The 13794-nt window shown below is 44.9% G+C and overlaps 1 protein-coding gene and 1 long non-coding RNA gene across 6 annotated transcripts in view; one reads left to right on the top strand and one right to left on the bottom strand.

Moving 5' to 3' along the window:
* The window catches only part of TMCC1 (transmembrane and coiled-coil domain family 1), a 118193-nt gene that overhangs the window by 54591 nt on the left and 49808 nt on the right, over window positions 1-13794 (top strand). The window lies entirely within an intron of this gene.
* LOC110405034 lies at window positions 10397-13785 on the bottom strand. The gene is made up of 2 exons (XR_002442647.1): window positions 13262-13785; window positions 10397-13187 (listed from the first exon to the last, which is right to left on the bottom strand). It is a non-coding gene; the product is annotated as an uncharacterized LOC110405034 (long non-coding RNA).

Here is a 13794-nt window from a genome sequence, read left to right as displayed (position 1 = left end):
CCTGCTCCAACAACTCCACGTCAAACCTGTACTGGGGGCCCCAGACCTGGACACAGTACTCTGGATGGCGCCTCAAGGTCAGGAAGAACTAGAAGAAAGTGGAAATAAATGACAGGAAAAGTTTTGTGATAGACAAAATACAGTCGTGATGGGCAAACTGCAGAAATGACTGTCTGATTAAAGTATTAAGCAGCCCTGGATGGATTGGTCATGCTGAAGGAGAGGTGTGCACATGTCAGCCCTTAGCATGGCCCCTGACTTGCAGTTCAGCTGGCTGCGCTCAGGGCCAGCTCTTCTGAAGGAAGCTGGTATCGTCTCAGCAAGGGCCTGCAGCTCCTGCCTTGGGAACTGTTTTTAAGCTGACTCTTTCTCTCGATTGATCTGAGCCCAGATCTATTAACTGACAAGCCAAACTGACCTTGGACGTGGTACATCGCTGTGGAGCTCCCTGGGACCTAGACTCTTGGCTTAATCCAGTTACCAGCCTTGGACCGGCTAGGCTTGCCTTGCCCAGGTGGTGCAGCACTAGGCTGCTTTGCTGAGGCTGCTGCTGCCTTGCCTTCCCTGCACAGCCCTGTCCTGGAGATCCTCTCCTGCTGCCCTGTAAAGGCGGCCATGGGCGTTACTGCCACTGAGAAGGCCCTGGCCTATGTCCCACATTAGCCTTGGTCAGTCGTTGAGCAGGAAGGGATGAGGAAGAGAATTGGGAGGGTAAATGATGAGGAAGAGAAATCCATGAGAAAACTCATGGATTGAGATTAAAGACAGGTTAGTAGGTAAAGCAAAGCAAAACAAAGAGTTAACGTACTGCTTCCCACCAGCAAGCAGATGCTCAGTCGCTTCCAGGGAAGTGGGAGTTCATCACATCTACTGGCTTCTTGGGAAGATGAAGGCTGTAACTCCAGACATCCTCTCCTTTGTTCCTCTATCATTTATTGCTGAGCATGACATTGTGTGGTGTGGAATACTGCTTCAGTCACCTGGGTCAGCTGTCCTGACCACGTCCACCCCTATCTCCTTGTGCTCCTGGTGGAGAGGCAGCGTGCCAAACAGAATAGGCCTTGTTACTGTGCAAGCACTGCTCAGCAGTAGCTAAAACATGAGTGTGTTATCAGTACTTGTTTGCTCGCAGATCCAAAAGAGAGCATGATAGGAGTGGAGCTACTGTGAAGAAGATTAACTTTGTCCCATCTAAAACTAATAAAACTGATTTGGATACAGAATGGAAAAAATGCTATTTCAGTAAATTGGATACTGTGATGTGATGTCTTCAACTCCAACCAGCAGAGGATGTCTGACCATCCTCTCAGCCTGGGGGTCACTTTTTACGTTTGTATGTTTTTGTATATTCAGACACTTTTGTCTAAAGCCAAAATACTTCCATATAGGTGACACTCGTTTTGGACAGCCATAAATCCATTATTTTCTAAGAAGTGGCCATGAATTTGCTAGTCCCTTGAAAATTATGCATCGAGAGGACCATGCTCACAGCTTGCCCAGTTCTCAACTGCTACTGAGAACGAGACCTAAAATTTATTACATGTTCTAGTCTGAGTCACTGGCAAGGAAGTTGTATTACACCTGCCTGTTATCTGCTAAGCACCCTTTGTCTTTTAGCCAGTAGATTGTAGGAGTGAGAAAAGTTTGGTGGCAGAGTAGGATTTCTTATTTTTTTCCTAGGAGACTTGCCAGCTCCAGGTGACCTGTGCTGTTAGCTTTCTCGAGAGCTGGAAACAGTATGGTCTTGTGGCATGAAGTAGTTGCGAGTAACTCAGCGTGGCCCTAAACCTTATGGGATGGAGATCTCTATTTCCATCTAGAAAAAATAAAGAGAGAAAGAGTAAAACTAATGTATTGCTGTGAAATCTATGCTGTTTTATTGAGAGCTGTTTCAGTCATGTGAGCTTCCTTTCATTTGAATTGCAAAGGAAACACAGTAAAAATTGAAAATACAAATGCTAGTTTTTTGGTTTTTTTTTTTGCAAGGGAGAGAATATTGTCTATTCTGATAGATGTTCTACAAAAGGCACCCTTTGTGCTGCAATATTAATGCAGTATCTGGCATGTCTCAGACTAGGATAACTGCAATCTTAGCGTGTGACTGTGGGTATTAGGCAGGAAGTGTGTTGATTTTGCTTGAAGTTACAGATTGCTGGTAGATAACTCACAGGTTAAGTGCAGATGATTTACAACTTTAAATAACATATGTCAGATTTTACTAACATTGCAACATAAAATTGTAATACTTTTACAAATCAACCCCATATAAATTTTAAATCACTAATATGGTTCTAGTAGAGTTTCTCATTTTATGATTCAGTGAAATCAGGAAAGCATAATTCAGCCAATTGTTAAATCGGTCTTGTAAGAAGCATCAGTGTGTTTGGTGTTCGTGAAGCTAACATAGCAAGCATTCAGTTAATAACTTATTGTTTAGCAACTTGTATTGCAAAACCAGTTACCACACCGTTCAAATGATGTAGTTGATAAAAAGTGTTTAGCAACTTGTATTGCAAAAGCAGTTACCACACAGTTCAAATGGGGTCAATAAAGGACTAGGTGAAATCTGAGACTGTTACAGCAATCTTAAATGAAACACGGGTCATGTTAAGCATGAACTTAGCCCTTAAACACTGTTTTTAAGTTATGAGAGATGAAGTTTTCACTCAGTGTTACATCAGGGAAAAAGGGTGGAAGTATTTCATCTCATTGAACTTGCATTATTTCACAAAGCTTATGAAATAGGAATAAGTCCTTTGAAATACCTGTTAAATAACGCTCGGTGTTTGTGGTGAGAGTGCTCTAGTGAGTTCTACTCTTGCCTGTATCGATTGTGTATGCAGCAAATCTGTACTTGATCTCTTGTTTCATATTAACTTTCTCATTATTATGCCAAGTTATCTTCTTTGTGATCTTGAGCTTTCAAATAAGTCTTTAAAATATAAAGCACAACCAATTTTGCTTTCTTGACTTTCGTGTTTGTTGGATGACAGTGAAGAAATTGAACGTCACCAGGCTGGCGTTCTTTCATTTGAAACTCTTCAAAAATTTCGGAAATCCAGGTGTAGTCAGAAAAATACTGAGCATCCATCTGTTGTGAACATGTCTGCATGTTGTATCGGGACTATACAGCTCACAAGGACAAAGAAGCAATGTATTCAGTGAAAATACTGTTGTTCAATAGTGACAGAAACGTGTAATATGAGAATTGCAGTCAAGCAATGTTACTCTCTTTTTTTCTGCTGCATGCCTTCTGTCCTCAGCCGAACTGCCAGCACCTATTGCCTGATTTCCTCTGCAGTAGATGGCTGCCATTTGTCATGGAGCTCTTCTGCCCCCATCAGGTGCACGGTGGCAATTTGTACAGGGCTGCTTCGAGTGCCTGCCTCCTCCCTGCTGCCCCTGCACTCATCCCTGCCACAGTCATCGGTACTGCCCCTCTAGCAGAAATTCCTGCTCTGCTTTCCCTTCTCTTTTTCTCTTTTTCCTCAATGTTTAGATCTTGTAATCTAAAAGAGCTAATAGCCTTTATACTCTCTTGTAGTGGTTTCATTATTGCAGTGTTGCCAATTGCGTTTTGAAATAAGGGGCAATGCATTATTTCACTATTCTGGAGCTACTAAGTAATGCTGCATAGTGTCTGTGGTTATTAAGCCTAAAATTTGCCCGTGACTGCAAGGCATTTTGGTACATGTGAAGACAGAAAGTCAGTGGACATGACTTGCTGAGAAATTAGCTTTCAACTAAATTTTGTTAGGTGCATGTAAAAGCTTTTGCAGGCTTCTCTGAAGTTGTCAGTGCTTACTCGTGTGGCAGGAGCCTTACCTGTTGCGAATATATTTGTGAAGTGCAGATGAACAGCAGCCCACGTGCTTCTGCCTGGAGTTTACTACTGAAGCTTAAGAGCTGTTAAGCACATCCAGGCTATTTCCGTACCTTCCATATTTTGCAGAGTCAGGCCCAAAGCTTCATGCTTCATCCTCTGTGAAATTAGACTGCACTGTGGTTTAAGTTTATGGTCTTCTCTGCCTACAGAATGGTGTTCTGAGCCTAATGTTTGTGATTCATTTTGTTGTGCAGTTGGTCCTCTCATTATACTTAATTTTTAACACCAGGTGCTTTACCTGCAATAATTTGGAGAAAGGGAAAAAAAAAAGCCAACTTACCTTCATCAGCATGGCTGTGCTAATGAGGAAAGTGGCAGAAGTGAAAAACAAATTGTTTTTTAATGAGATGTCCGTTTGTACTTAGAAACTCAGACCATGCCGTCATGGGGTAGTTGTTAAAAGACAAGACTCCTCAGACCGGAAGCAGATGTCAGAACCTGCATTCCTGGACCTGCCCTTCAGGGTCCACTCGTAGGGAAGAAATTTCTCATACCTGCCCCATACACGTGAGTTCTGCCTCAAAGTTCTTAGCAGGAAAAAAAGAAAGTAATCAAACGTGGCAGTATTTTCTGCTATCAACTCTATTCACTGTCTTTCACAGTTGATATTTCTAGTACCACGTTCCTACCTTATCTCCACTTTTTCCCCCTGAACTCTTAGTTGTAACTATATGAGCTGGTCTTTGTTCATCTACTGGAAGCCATGTTATAGTTTTTGTATCTGCAGTTGAAGTCCTGTGTGTCACTCCAGATCCAGAGTACCAAAGTCGTCTTGTTCGGCCTCATTCTTGCTTTCTCAGAACCTTCTCTTTCTCCAGCATGTTGATTTTGTGCGGCAGGTCAGCTTTCATCCGTCTCCTGATGATCTACACCTACATTTCCTTTTTCGTGCTTATAACCTGTCATGACCCCCACACTAAATACACTGCCAGGAAGTTTTAACCAGGAGGTTAATCTCTTCAAAATATTGTTTCCTTAACCTAGGAGGGTTTTTTGTTTGGTTGCTTTGTATTATTTATCTCCCCATACTTTGTGTGTGGATACTGCAAAGTTTTAGAGAGAAGAATCTTTGTTTCTTGTTTGTTTTGCTAATCCCCTGAGAACAGTCAGGGCATAGATTGGTGTTGTGAGCATTAACTCATGTTTGTATGGTTCTCCAGAATAATGAGTACTGGGGAGGCCCAGTCCTGTGTGATGCTGAGGTCCTCTGTTCCGAGTGGGAATTAAGGACATTGAGTGTTTGTGGCGTAAGGGAAAGTAAATTCTGAATAATCCTCTGCATGCAGCGTATTTTTCGTTCACAGTATTGTTCTCTTCTCTGTTCTCTTCAGTTTCTGTTGAAATAGAAGGGCAAAGTGTTATCCCAAAACCACAAATCAGATTTGTCCTAACGCCTCATTTACATATGTTTGCATGTGTGATAATCCTACTGCGTGTTGTCAGGCTCTGTTAAAAAAAAAAAAAAAAGAGACTCATGGCATGGATAATAATGCAATAATTAAAGTTTTGTAGAGATACTTCATTTGATGTTGTATTTTAAACAGTGTACATTTAAATATTTTTGCAGAAAGCCTTTTTTAGTAAAAGCAGCCCACTGAGCTGTGAAATCAGGACTTCGGTGGCTTAAAAATGGTGGTGTGAGATTGCCTGGGTTTCACAGTACTTTGAGCTTTTTGTGGGGTAAGGAGTTACAGGATGTGAACCAACAAAACAGTATTAAAGTTCCAGAGCTGCAAAAGTAGCAGCTGTACTTTGGTGAGAGGTTGCTCCACCTGAGCTCTGTTGGTGCCATGAGGGCAAGGGCAGTGCTCAGCCGCTGTGTTGCACGGCACGTGTTGGAACCTTACCTGCATCAGTTCCTGAAGGTGGGTTGCAAAGAGCGCAGCGCCAGGCTTTTCTGTGGTGCCCAGCGGCAAGTGTAGATGGCAGAGGGCAGAAATTGCAACACTGGAGGATCCCCCTCTAAACATCGCCGTGTGGGCAGCGGAGCACTGGATCAGATCACCCAGAGGAGCGGGGACTCTCCCTCCTTGGGGGTCTCCTGGATGTGGGGCTGGGCATGGCTCTGGTGGCCCTGCTGCGGTGCACAGAGGGAACGGGAGGGCCCTGCCCACCTCTGTCAGTCCATGATTCTGTGATCTGGAGTTGAGACTATCACATATTAAAATCGCTGAGCTTTTTAACAGATTTTAACAGCCAGAGGGAATGCTGAAGATATGAAATCAAGTAACCTAGAAAAAAGAGCAACTCAAAGGTTGTCAGTGCCTGTGCCAGCACTTCAGTGTGCGCTCCTCCAGTGAGGTCCCCCACGGCAGCTTTCTGAGGCACCGTGCACTTCAGTTCTGCTCTGCTCTCACGGAACTTCCTGTGTTCTCACCCTGTTTTCATTTTCAGTGATCAGTTTTCATAAATATTTCAAGTATCTTTAGATATTAGTTGCCAACTTAAATCTATATTCTGTTACTGTCTATTTAAAAAAAGACTGCATGTGCTTCAGTTGTGTAACAATATCTAGTCTGTAGTTTGTACACTGCTCAGTATTTTCCTGTGACAGTATTGACATGAGAGTCACATAAAGGCTACTAACAGTAAGCCTGTTTATTTTAGGTACTTCCTAATGACCCTTTCCAAGCAGTCACACTGGTCTATGAGTGGCGTATTAGCAGGCTCTTGGGACAGCCACCCTAAACGATGCAGGAGGTCGCTTTGTAGATCATTAACACCGTGTGGAAGCACTGCTTGGGCTGTCTGAGATCTGTAAAAGATTGCTTAAGTTTTCACACATCTCACAAAATAGTAAGCAGTATTATTAACAGCATACTGTAATATTTGCGCTCCCATTCAACACCTGTAGATGATAAATGTTTTTGGAATTTTACCGTAACAGATTCTAAATAAAACATTTTGTAGTTTTACCCCCAAAGTACTGTTTTTACATTAAAAATAATTCTTGTCATATAAACAGATGAGGTTAGTCATGAGCCCTTCTGATAATAATATATTTGATATTAAATTCCAGTACTTGCAGCTGAATCACGTTTAAACAGCACAGATTGTGCAGAGTTGGCGTGGTTCATAATGAGGAGGAGGATCTTTTCTTCACTGTAAAGTAGGGGCATAGGCATGCTCAGCAGTGATGCACCACAGAAATCTGGGTGGATTACTGTGTGAGGAGCATCAGGCTCATTTCAGCCTCAGGAATTTATTCTTAAAGCTAATGCTGCAAATACCTGGAGCTACAGATCTGAACTTCCAGGAAATGCAATTCAGTAGCTGTGTGCAGCGTGCGCTAACACAGCTCGAGCCCCTGTGACAGGGACTGCTGCTCTCCTCCACCAGCAGAAGAGCCACAACGCAATGTTGATGCTTTGTGCAGGGATAGGGTTGCACTGTTTGCATCTTGCAACAAGATAAGATAACAGCAGATGATGTAGTGGTGTAATTGCAGAGTGATTGGTCAAGATTAGTCTGAGGGTTGTTTTACAAGCACAGCAATTAATCTTCAGTCACTTAATTGCTTCAAATGACCGTGTTGTGCCAGGCACTGCCTTTCCCTGCCTGGTGGCCATCACCTTAGTGAAGCACTGGAGTGACCTTGTGCTCAAAGTCTTTATGGACAAAGTGGAAGGACGCTAAAATACAGGAGAGCCAGCAAATTAATTTTAGTATAATTGGCATCTGGATAGTCTAACTGTCATTAGTCCAGATTTGTTACAGAAAATAAAACCCAGTAAAGCCATTAAAGTTGTTATATGCACACTTAGTAGTATCTGACCCTTTTCCTCAGCCCTTGCTGAGTGACATGGGAGTGTGTACGAAGCAAAGGGGTGGAATTGAGGTCCTGCATGTGACACCCACTGACATTCATTGACACTGAACACGTTTGGAGACCAAGCAGTGGATGTGAGCACAGCGAGGGGTGGGTGCTGCGTTTCAGCATTGGCAACGGTGGTCATGAGAGTGGCATGCAATGTTCATCATGAGCAAAAATGCATAACTAATGGTGGTGACTGTGCTGGAAAATAGCATTTTGTATCTGAGCATGTGCTCTATCCAACAATGCTATTGTGCTTTTTGTAGCTGTTGTAGTTTCTGTGGAAATAAGTAGGAGGCATCACGTTCAGAGTGCCCCAATTTCTGTCAGTACTGAAGGTGTGCAGGACAGATGCCCTAGCTGGAGTAGAACAACGTCCAATGAGGCGGGCAAGGAGGCCTGAATCAGCAGCGTTTGTAGTTTGTGAGTGAAGCAAAGAAATTTTAATTGAAGAAGCTGCATCTAGACCTAGAATGCCACTGTACTCTTGGTTATTTGTGTTGCTGTTTGAGATTTTTTTAGATGGGGATGACACCTTTATGTCAGGATATTTTAGTGATCTTCATATGTGGGAAGCTTTGACAGGAAACTACTTCAGATGATTTGGTACAGATGCAGATAGAATAATTACCAACAGTGCCTCAGTGCCTTTTTCTCTATGCTGGGCAGGTGCCCTTCCTGCAGTCTCAGTCGATAGAGGGAGCTATGACTTTTCGGGATGTCTGTGTACAAATGGTTCCCTTCATCCATCCTGAAAATGAATTGGTTCATGCTATTGAATTGGCTTTCAGAAATACGGGATGTTGTCCTCGCAGTGATTGAGAGAGAATCATCCTAACGCAGCAGTGAAACTAAGTATTTTCTTAGTTGATAGGAAAATGTAGATAATGCGGAAGAAGCTTAAATTAAAAAAATACATAAATTTAAGCACCTTTCTTGAATCTAGTTTTGTTTTTCTGATGCAATTTATGCCCTGGTGTGTGCAGAAAACCATAGACTGATAGCAGGAAGTTTAGAATGCATAGGTATAAAATAATTTTAAAGATTTAGAAATATTTATAAACAGAAAGGGGTAATCCTGAGAACGTGTTCTTTTAAATGTGTGACGTTCTTATCTTCCAAACATTCTGCATGAAGAGGATATCCCATGTTGGCTACTCCGGCAGGTCCTTCCTTCCAGGCTATCAGTGAGGTGCCTACCTCTTTGCCTTCTGTTCATAAAGTACTGATTTTATTTCCATCTATAACATTTCTGCTAACCCTACAAAATGCAAAAATTAAAGAGAACATACTGAAAACTATTAATTTGATGTGTAAGTAAAATGTTGTAGGGGGTCTCAATGAGAGGCGTATTAAAAAAGTCTAACTGAGCATTTGAAAATAATGGTTACAAGATATCTTGTGCGAGAAACAATTTCATTGTGATTGTATTTTATGTTCTTGTGAAGGGATGTCAGGCAGACCTGCTCTTTCTTAGGTCAAGTTCACTTTAAATTTGAAAATCAATTTTGGTGGCTTTTCCTAACAGCCAAATTTTCTCTTTTGTGAATGTTTTGACAGAATATTTATGTACACTGGGAGAACAGGGTCTGCGAGAAGGGTCGTATAGAAGTCAGAAAGATATGCAGAAAAGGCTGCTGTTCCCCTGGGAGGCAGTGGGGGATTCCAGCAGTGCTGAACTGCATTTTAGGCTCATCTCCACGGTCACCGGGAAATGGTTCAGGCAGCACATGTGAGGCCGTATGGTGCTGCTGGGAATGTGCCCCAGCTTCACGCAAACCAAAGGGCTGGGCTGTACACAAAGCGTCATCAGTGCTTCTGGTCCTGTCTTTTAAGCGGGTGTATTTACATTTAGGCAAGCAGGTGCTGCCTGGTTATGTGTCTGGCCATGGAAGGAAGAGATATTGTCCCCTTAGAAAGCAGTGCGTGGAAAGCAGTGCATGGGGCTGGCCAGCCACCTGGCTGCGGTACTTAGGCACCATGCCTCTCTGCTGCTGGGTTGTGTGTTGGGGGGTGGCAGGTTGGGGAGCAGTGGCTGGGGGTCTGAAGATTGGGGGCAGCGGGTCGGCCCCAAAAGGCAGTGGCAAAGCTGTCGTGAGGGACTCTGAGTCCTGCATGGAGCTCGCTCGGAGCGCTGAGCTGAGAGGCTGCTGTCCTTCACAAGGAGCAGTGTGGTGTCTGTTAGATGGTGTGGATGTCAGCAGATTTGTGTAACCCCTAGGAACTGTAATCAGAGACTATTCAAGGAAACAGATCAGGCAGCGCACATAGAGGTGCGGAAGTGCGAGGCGTTGGGCTCAGCCCTGTCCCTGTGGCAGGACCCGGCCGTGGCAGCGCTCACTGCGTGTGTGTGAGTGTTCGACCACTTCACTGCATGGGGTTCCTTTTCGTAGTCTGACTGAAATCCTTCTGCTGTTTCTGTAATTTTTTTATATCTCACATCACTAAAGGTTAAAATCATATTGACTTCTCCCTGTACTGTCACCTGTTTCCCACAGGCAGCCCAAAGTGTTTGTGCTGCTGACCTGGCCATGGCCTTGTCTTACATTTTCCATAGCTGACTTCCACCTGCAGCATTCCTATGACAAGAAGTGTGCACTGAGCCATTGGCTTGGTAGCGGGAGCACTCTGAGCCTACAGCTGAGGCATTGCACTGCACTCGTGTGCCATGTGGATCAATGCACGTAGACACAATGTGAACAGACGCTGTTTAATTAGCTTACAGCAGTTTCTCTTGTAATACCATTGTCCATGCAATGTGTTGTTCACTTGGTGCGAGCTCTTGAATCTTGCCTATAGGGCAGCAGGTTCCTGCGAGCCGCAGTGCACTGAAGTTCAGTGGAGCAGCCCTGAGCGGAGCCCCTGTTCAAGGAGCACTGCCGCCAGGTCTCTGCTGCTGTTCCTGCAGGCGATGGCGGGACAGCACGTGCTTCATTGTTATGCTCATGTCAGCAAGGCTCTTAACAAGGCCATGAATTCTACTGCAATGTGTTGGCCTTGTGTAAACTGTCTGGGGGGAGTATACCTGCTTGTGCAAATCTTATTTGAGTAGACTTTGGTTAGCATGGAAGTGCTGGTACTAAAAATTAACTGTTTCACCATTTATCTAAGTTTTAATCTAAGCAAATGATTATAACAAAGTGTCTCAAATTATAATTAAAAAGGGAAGGAGTCGTGTGAAAAAATTGATTTCTTTAGGAGTACGAAGCTTGTGGAAGTTGTAAAACCATGATGAGTGTGCAGTGGGTAGAAGTGGATTTAAACTGTGGGACTATCACGTTTGGTTATTATGTTGACAAATGACATCAGAGAGCTTGTATACATGGCATAAACATAACATTGTTCCTGATTTTTTCCACTTTCCAAGTACCAAGTGCATCTTTAAGCACACATAAAAAAGAATTTCAGCCATGGGAGGAGGGTGTTGTCACAGAAATGCTGGAAATCAGGGTGGAAGAACAACCCTGATTTCCAGCAACAAGCACGTGTCAGGTTTCTGGACACAGGCGGTTCACAGAGGTGTCGATGTCCTGCGCTGAGAATTAACTGAAGAGCAGCAGGCTTCTGCATAGAGTCAGACGGCAGAGCGAGGAGCGCTGACCCAGGTCAGGGTGGGGAGTGATGCAGCTGCAGGTGTGGGATGCCCACAGCGCTGGTGTGTGCTCCTCCAGCGTGGGGAGGTTTCTGGTGTTCCAGTCCCAGCAGTTCCTTTTGCTGTCAGTGTTATGTGACTGTTATAAAATCAGGGCCTGGTAGCTGGGCGATGTACTGTGTGTTTCTAGGAAGAGTGAACATTCTGAAAAGGAGCTCACATTGTGGGAGGGAGCACTTCCTCTGTACATTTCTGCATTGTGAAACCTCCAAGTTAGTGATGACAGGGCAGAGTGCAAGCAAAGCATGCTGTGATACAACAGCTGAGATTCTCAGTGCTCAGGTACACATCTTCAGATATGAATTTTAGATGGCAGTTATAAAGTAAACACCTCTGTTTAATCTTTTTCTAACACTCCCTTTGAGTTCTATATAGAGAACCACGCTGACCCTTCTCATAACCCTTCCTGGCCCAACTCTCCTCTGTCTCTACCCTCCAGGCCAACTGCTGATGTTAAAAATAGGCTACAAACATTTTTCCTTAATAAGGCAAATATGCTGGCCTAAAATCACCCCTGGTCTTTTGCACAACTGTGCAGCCATGCCTGAGAGCAACGTGTGCTTTCCCAGTACATACTGTGGAGAGTAGTTTTGCATGAACTCTGTGTGCAACTTCCTCCAACCACCAGGCATGGCATAGGGTCCTGGTCCCTTGATCCGATGTAGCTGGAGTACGGCACGGGATCCTGGTGGTTTCCTTCCCATTGAAGCTAGGATCTAAGGAGAGTGCTGGTGAGCAGCATAGTGCTGGACGATCCATCTCTACCTGATACAGCCCAAACTCAACTGGGATGTGCTCTCACCCCAGGTGCTGGGAGCCATTTCTGACTCCAGTAATTTTGATTGTAGTCTAGAGATATTTGGAAGATAACTTTGTGCAAGTCTGCACAATGCAGGGACTGATGCTTTAGCCATTTAAATGTCATGCAAAAAGGAGCCCTCCCTTTGAGGTTCATGGTGCAATTCTGTGTCTACATTTGAGTTGTATTGAAAAAATTGTACCTGATGTGTAAGTTCTCAGAAGGAACGCTGAGGATATGGTCAGCCATGTTGTTTGGTATGCAGACACCCAGTCACTTAACAGTGGATGAACAGGTTAGCAGAAAGGAAACAAAAGCATGCGGCTCTGAAGGTGCTCTAGCTGAGATCACATAAATCATCCTTCAAAGCAGTTTCTTCTGATACAGTGGCATTCGTACACTAGAAATGTTTAAGTTGTAGATGATGAGAAGGAATATATTTTTTAAGCTTCTTAAATATATTTATTGTATATAAGAAGTAGGAAAGCATTCCTGTTAGCTTCTATTAGATAAAAATTTCCAATCTCTTTGAAGTATCATCATTTTGTTGTTCAAATGTTCTTGGTGTTTTCTCTTTAAATATTGCCTTTCTGCTTCAGTGGGTCATTGTGCAAAAGTTGTGTCATGGGTGCTCCGCATGGGAGTGTCACAGGAGACCTGACATGCAGAGCAGGAGCACACAGCAGTTCTAAGCTGAAGGAACAGGAGGAAATGAGAGCAAAATTGCAGGCAGAAGGCAATTACAAAAAGGCATGGAAATAAAATCCGATGAGGTCCAAAACTGAAAACTGCTGAGACAGGGCTATGTGAGAAATTAACTCATTTCCAGACATTTTGAGGCCTTCATTGTGTTTGTGCCTTTTGTTTCCCTCTCCTCCTTCCTGCGGCAGTCCGCTGGGCCCTGGCTGGGCAGCACTGTTGGCCAAGTACCAGTGCTGGTCCTGCAGCCCCTGAGAGCAGTGCTGCAGACAGAGGGACGGAGTCCTGTAATCCCTTTTTCTGCGTGAAGATAGTGCTGCATCCTTCACTCACAGTACTGTGAGGGGAAAAGGAGCAAGTTAAGGATCCAAAACCCATTCTTACCAAGATGTTGGACAAATGGGAGCGTACCTGGGTACGTATTTGTGGTGTGAAGAGAGAAGCGGTGTTCAGTGGTGACTGCAGCAAGGACCTCTGTGCGCATTCCCACGGAAGAATTTAACCTCACGCGCTGGAATATGCAGAGGGAGGGAGGGTGGTGGGACCGGGCCCGGTCAGTGGCGTTTCCCTTGAGCTCTCTGGAGTCTCGGAGCCTGCGTTAGCGCGGGACTGGAGCTTCGTCCTCCCGCAACCCCGAGCGGCGGGGGCCGCGTCCCACGCGCTGCAGAGCACCGGCACGCGGCGATGATTCTGCGCAGCAGCGCGTTCCGCTCCGCTGCCCAGGTCTGGGGAAGCCGCGACGACGTGGGGCCGCCCCTCTGTTCCGGGACGGCGCCGCGGCCGGCAGAGCCCCTGGGTCGGGCCCAGTGCCGAGCTCGGGGTGTCCGCGCCGCGCGAGGCCGCTCTCTGCGGGCCGTGCCGTGCCGTGCCGTGCTGTGCTGTGCTGCGGGCGCGGTGTGTCCGCGTTCCAGCTGCCGGTTCTCCGCCGCGTGCGGGGCGGGGCC

Source organism: Numida meleagris, chromosome 11, assembly GCF_002078875.1.
Source record: "Numida meleagris isolate 19003 breed g44 Domestic line chromosome 11, NumMel1.0, whole genome shotgun sequence".
NCBI classification, from domain to species: Eukaryota; Metazoa; Chordata; class Aves; order Galliformes; family Numididae; genus Numida; species Numida meleagris.
Note: the sequence above shows the minus strand (reverse complement) of the source record. Positions and strands in the feature narration are given on the sequence as shown.